At 33.1% G+C, this 7,117-nt stretch overlaps 1 pseudogene; it reads right to left on the bottom strand.

Annotated features, from left to right (window-relative positions):
- Positions 1-277: 277 nt before the first annotated feature.
- Positions 278-4,041, bottom strand: LOC109170853 (annotated as a pseudogene).
- Positions 4,042-7,117: the final 3,076 nt, after the last annotated feature.

Raw genomic sequence — 7,117 nt, 5'->3', positions numbered from 1 at the left:
ACCAAATGGCACCTAAATATAATATCACCAATCAAATAAAAACATTCCATACGGAACACATGAACTAATGCAGAACATATATGGCAAATGAAGTATTTTCTGGTAAATGTTCAGAATATGTATAGAATTGATATGATCCTCGAAAGTATAGAAAGATAACAAAATTCAGAATATGCATAGAATTGTTCTTCGAAAGATCTATAACACCAAAATATTATTTCAGTCTTGAGTACTCAAATCCAAGTTGTAGAGAAAATGTGATATTAAGGGAAATGTAAAACAATAGATTGCAATTGTATTCCCTTAGCTTCGCAACATAAATTGCAGCAGCCAGCAGAGCAGCTACAAAAGACAATACCAAAACTATATTAAAAGCAGATCAGACAAATGTAATTGTTTCTAAAATAAGTTTGTAATATGTATAAGAGAAGAGAAGAAAAGAAGGATCGCGAATTATTCAAACAGTTTGAAGCAATAAGTAAAACAATTCTATCAATCAATATACTGAAGCTGTCAAAGGAATGAATCAAATTGATCTGATCAAATTGGAAAATTTTTATAAGGAGAATATGGAAAGGTAAAGGAATAAAGGGAAAATAATAATGTCAAAACTATACACTATATATATATAGAGAGAGAGAGTAAAGCCTAGCTCCAAGATACACTTAGAGACTTAATGAAAGGCTAATTTAAGGGAGCAACTCTTTGAATATTCACATAACTTATTTGAGAAATCCCGGCCTCATACAAAATTATTATATTCCGCCAAAGTAGTAAAAAAGAGGAAATACGACACATGATCAAGTTTAAACAAAATTAGTGACGGTGCAATAAAAGGACAAAATTAAAGTCTACCTCCAAGTGGCAACTTAATTTAATTTGGGATCCAGTGAACATAAAGTTAACTATATATGAAGTTTGTTAATGATGTATATATAGAAAATAATGGATCGGAATTACAAAATATTGTATTCAACCTAACCTAGCTAGCAATATAAAGTTGAGTATGAAGTTTAATAAAATAATACAAATACAAAAGAACCAGAGGATTGGATATAAGAATGTATGTCTCTCCATCTAAGTTATGCTAAGGGACATATATTAAACACTTAAATTAAAGGATCAATCGGACCTCATCTAATTAATTTTCACATAAAATTAAAGCAAGCCTCCTTTGCTTTGCTTCTAGAACCTTATTCCAAAAACACTTTAACTCCTCCTGATACGATAGTGCCTAATTAAGCAATATAATGGTTAGTGTGGGATATGACATTGGACTCACTAATTTTACTCCAAAATGGAATGGAAGCTAAGCATGCAGATGCAGTGAAATAAATAAGTTTCAAGTCACATTTCAAATTAACACTCCTTTCCATCTCCACATTTTATTCAATTTGTTTATCCATATATGCATCACATGATTTTACTTAATCGACATTATTAGCTAGGCATTTATATATTTAAGTTTACATTCCAATTTCGATCAGTTTTTCTATCTGTCCATATATAAACATATTGTATAACACATAAACCACAATCATCACTTTGTCCAATCCAGTCATCAACAAACCAAAAGTGCACATTTATCTATCCTGAATATATATATATATATATATATATATTATTATATATATATATATATATATATATTCACAAGCTAAGGTAGAATAGAAAGCTATTTTCTGAAATATATAGATCGAGATATACCTGGACATGCAATGATATAAGCCAGCCAGCACAAACATGTTTCAGCTGCCCTGAGGGTCAAGCTCTCCGCTGTTATAGCTTGAATTCTCAATATGCAGTTCCTGCCATCCTTTCCATTTCGCACCGGCTTTCAAAGTGATGGGTTTTTCCACAGCAGCAGCTCCCACACACAACATCTTCTGATATTCATTATCTCCAAGGTTCGAGATTTTCTTTACCTTCTTGTCCCAAGGATTCCACAACACTTAAAATGAAATGTAGAAACTTAATAATCAGTCATTCAGTCATGTTAGAAAAAAACTATTTAACAGATCGAATTGAATTGGCAGATGGATATTTTATTTGCATATCAAATACCCTTCCTTAATAGAAAATTAAGAATTTCAGTGAAAACCAACCCCAGCAAGCTAAGCTAATTAAGCTAAAATATCCTTTAATTTATACACCTCATCCATCAAGAAAGAATAAATCACCCTAGCTTAGCTTAGCTTTCATGAAAAAATAAATATAGATCTTACCTGCATCAGGAAGTCCACCCTTATTCATCACATATGTCCTATTGCTTTCATGATCAATGATTGCAATTTTTGTTGGAGTGTTTAGATATATTTTATCCACCTATGTAAAATTGTGTTCCAAATGAGAGACATGGTAAAGGCAGCAAATACAATACTTGACACAATGAAAATTCCTAAAATCCTTACTTGTCCTTCAATTTTAATAGCAGCATCATATTGTTCAGTATTCAGCTCCCCCTTCTGCAACTTATCAAAACAATGCATTGTGTCTGGCCCTCAACACGAACAGAACTGTTACAAGAATTATAACGCATGGTTGAGAAATATGATTTTTCCAAAGACTTACTGTGACATGAGCAGCACAAGTACTACTACAAGTAAAATAGCAGCATCATATCATTATATTGTCACATCAAAAACTAAACATCCAAGGTTCGATTGATCACTTGTCCTTAAAGATAGACAGTATGAACTTAATACACTTGATGAAACACAAAATTGGCCTGGTAATAAAGATGGAATTAATCTAAAAGGCAGCATTGTATAGTATAGTATACTCTGATCTAGACATAAATTATAACAATTAATAATCCGGTTATTTATTTCTTTAGCTCCTTAAAAAATTTGAATAATTATATTGCAAATGTCATCCTTTAATTTTCTCAGATCAGCAATATATATATATATATATATATATATATTATATTGTACAGATGAGATGGATCGAATCAGCATGTAAAAACAAAAACACATATAACTGCAAATGAGATTCATGAACTCAAGGCATACATACAAGAAAATTAAAGATGGAATGGATGAGATGTACTAATTAAGTAAGTGCTCACCCTATGTCGTCTGATGAAACAGGGAGATAGGTGTGATACCCAAATGTAAAGTCGAAGGACTTTCCAGCAGTGTTGAGGTTTCCTATTTGAGATATTAGTATAAGATGTCCTGATTCTCCTCCAGATTTCAATGTTAACCTCAATCGGAATTCAAACCTAGAAAAAAAACCAGCGCTCTCTCTAAATTAGTGTGGAAAAAATATATATTATAAGTTAACCAAAAAGTAATCAATGCACCAATTCGAACCTGTGAGGCAGATATTCAAGTCGTTTTCAGAGGGCTTCAGTATCAAGTCAACAAATGCTTTAGAGTTTTTCCGGTGCTTCTAGGAGAGGTTTCTCGTCAATGCTCCAAAAACTGTTTCTAGCAAATCCATGTAGTTTCTTAAGAGGTCCATGCTCTGCCAACTGCAAACAGAAAGCTAGCGGTTAGTGTAATTAAGTGATGAGAGAATTGAAGATAGGAATTGAAGATCATATATATATATATATATATATATATATATATATATATATATATATATATATATATAATACCTGAGGAAAGCATATAGCGATACCTCCACGAATTGGGTGTGGAGGGTTGAAAGTGGCCTGCAAAGCATATAATAAGGATGACTTAAACTTCATTCGATCACATGAAAAGAGAAATTGAGCTCGCTCATCAAACTACCTTACTACTCAGAAAGAGCAATTCTTCTCCATGAACATTCTTCCATGAAGTTACATGGCCCCCATAGAGATACACCTAAACATGAAAAGAAGGCCAGAATCAGAGAGAAATAAATTAAAGATGTCAGAAAATATTGAAATCGGAGAGATAATAAATTAAAGATGAATCGGAGAGAAATGGCCGGCGTTGCTACCTCGGCGGAGCTGCCGTTAACCTCCCTAAGAACAACTTTGTCGAGGTCATTCATACCCTTACACACCTCCATTGCTTTCTTCTCGCTACTAGTACCAGCCATCATATCACACAGTAAGTCTCTTACTTTCTACTCCTCTCTTAATAAGCACACCACCTTATGCGATATCTCTCGTTTCGTTGGGGATAACGGAATCTTTTCCTTTTTATTTTTAGTAGTGCACAGAGGGTAGTGGCGTACCCTCATGCAGTGTACGGAGGCAGCTGGCAGTATGAGCAACGGATCATGCACTCTCTTTCATCTGACGTGGCCCCCAATCGAATATAGGTCTGCATGGATTTTGTGTATGCTCAAGGAGACCGTTTGTCACAACTTTCAAACAAAAAAATATATATATTAGTAAGGTTGTCCATTTATTTCAGAATTAGAAACTATATATACTTATTACTTTGACAATGTGTTTTTTTTTTTTTGTTAGACCACGAAATATCCTGAGCAGGTCCTAACATTCAATCGTTATACCGTGCACCAAGGCACACATAGCAGTGTGCGCCCCATCCCTCCCAAAACGACATTATTTTGTTAAGTTGTGTGGGTAATTAACTTGACAAAAATTTATGTGTATTCAGTTATAAAATTCTGTGTTTACAGGTATAAAATTATGTAATTTTGAACAGGGGGATTTTTATCCTTTTAAAAAAGATTATGTATTTTCAGGTATAAAATTATGTGTTTTCAGTTATAAAATTCTGTGTTTACATGTATAAAAATTATGTAAATTTTGAAATAGGAGATTTTTATCTTTTGAAAAAAGATTATGTGTTTTCAGTTATAAAATACTGTGTTTTCAAGTATAAAATTATGTACATAAACTTTTAACATAATACACATAAATTCCTTGTTTCGGATGTACATAATTGTATAAAAACAAAAATGTGCATAATTGTATAAAAAAAATGTACATAATTATATAAATAAATGTACATAATTATATACCATAATGTACATAATCCCCCTGAATTATATGTTTATAGCACATTTTCCCCCTGAATTATCCATGTAAGCATATTAGCCCCCTCAATTATTCTAAACTGGCGCTCCGCCCCCCCCCCCCCCCCCTCCCCCCCCCCCCCCCCCCCCCCCGCCCCCCCCCCCCCCCGATATATTAAATTGACATTTATACCCTTAAAGTAAATATTTTATTTATTTTTGTTCTCCAACAAATTATTGCTTATACATAGGGATGACAATAGTTCGGTTCGAACTGAACCGGACACTATATCAATCGAATTGAAAGTTTCCGGTTATGATTCAGATCCAGAACCCAATATTTGGATTTCAATTTATTAAAATTATGAATCACAAAAACTGGATCTTGAACCGTGAACCGGCGGTTTCAGATCCAGTTCGCAATTTTGAACCGTCTTGGTAGTGCTATAATACCCACTTTTCTTAAACCTTATTAACAATTACTTAACTTAGAAATGAATACTAACAAGCATAATAAATCTACTAATCATCAAAAAGAGGTGTCACCGCCACAATCACCATACTTGGTGATTGCACAGACAAGGAAAGGTTCTAAACATCCACAAACTTACTACTTAAAAACAACTTGGGGATTGAACCCCGGTGTCCAGCACCATCAAAACAACTAAATAAGTCTACAACCAAAGTCTCAAAATAGCATAACTAAAGTAAGAGTTTAGACTACAACTAGCACACTAAGCTAATCTAGTCTAACTCGAACGCTCTCATGACTTGGGCCCACCTGAAAGGGGTTAACAAACAAACAAGTAGAATGCAACCCGTTATCACGAAGATAAGTATAACGCCACTCAACCTTGTAAAATACCATAGTATATGCTTTTGGAAAACATTTGTTTCACACAATTAGATCAAGCATTCTAAACCACTACTTAAGCTACATTTAAACATACTCAACAGGGTTTCTATATGCTTGCAACCTAATTATCAAATAGGCATACTTTCACAATAATTTAGCTTATCAACAATCTCATGCTTGCACTTACATATCTTATCATGACGATATACACTAATCATACTCAAATTGTTTTGTTAAGTTGTGTGGGTAATTAACGTGACAAAAATGTATGTGTATTCAGTTATAAAATTCTGTGTTTATAGGTATAAAATTATGTAAATTTGAAACAGGGATTTTTATGCTTTTAAAAAAGATTATGTATTTTCAGGTATAAAATTATGTGTTTTCAGTTATAAAATTCTGTGTTTTCAGGTATAAAATTCTGTACATTCGAAAAAGGTACAAAACGACGTCGTTTTGGCCAGGGCTCACAATGCATGGTGCACCTCGGTGCACAGTATAATTTGCCCAATTTATATCGTGCACAGGGGCGCGCATTGCATTTTGCGCCCTGATGCAAACCGACGTCGTTTTGGATTTTTTTTTTTTTCGGAAATCTGCTTCCTGTGTGGATGTTAATTTTCTTTTAAAAAAATCTCATGTTTCAAAAATGTACATAATTGTATACTAGAATGCACATAATTGCATAACAAAATACACATACATTTTTTGAAAACATAATACACGTAATCTAACATAATACATAATACACATAAACTCTTAACATAATACACTTAAATTCCTTGTTTCGGATGTACATAATTGTATAAAAAATGTACATAATTATATAAACAAATGTACATAATTGTATACCATAATGTACATAATCGCAGCAACTTTCAACACAACTTAACAAAATGACGTCGTTTTGGGAGACGCGGGCGCATAATGCTGTATGCGCTATGTTGCAGGGTATAACGATTGCACACTAACCAAGCTGATTAACATAAATATCAATATAATTTTAAATTTTAAATATGAATATGATTAGTATAGGTACACTACCGATTTGTAACTTTGGAAGGGATCGAGGCAAGCCCCTAAATTTATTACTAAAATGGTCCGTCGACTATTGTGAAAATTACCAATTTGGTTCTTGACAATTTTCGTGCCCAATTAAGTCCCTCGACTTTGAAAATGTTAACCAATTTGGTCCTTTTTTTATTTGCCGTTAGACATTCGTTAACTCGGGACCAAATTAGTAATTTTGTTATTGTCAATGGAACATTTCGGTCATCACAAGCACCATTTTTTCCAAAAATTAATTACTGAGTGAGACTTTGAAATCAATATATT

This window comes from Ipomoea nil, unplaced genomic scaffold (genome assembly GCF_001879475.1).
Source record: "Ipomoea nil cultivar Tokyo-kokei standard unplaced genomic scaffold, Asagao_1.1 scaffold3364, whole genome shotgun sequence".
Taxonomy (NCBI): domain Eukaryota; kingdom Viridiplantae; phylum Streptophyta; class Magnoliopsida; order Solanales; family Convolvulaceae; genus Ipomoea; species Ipomoea nil.
Note: the sequence above shows the minus strand (reverse complement) of the source record. Positions and strands in the feature narration are given on the sequence as shown.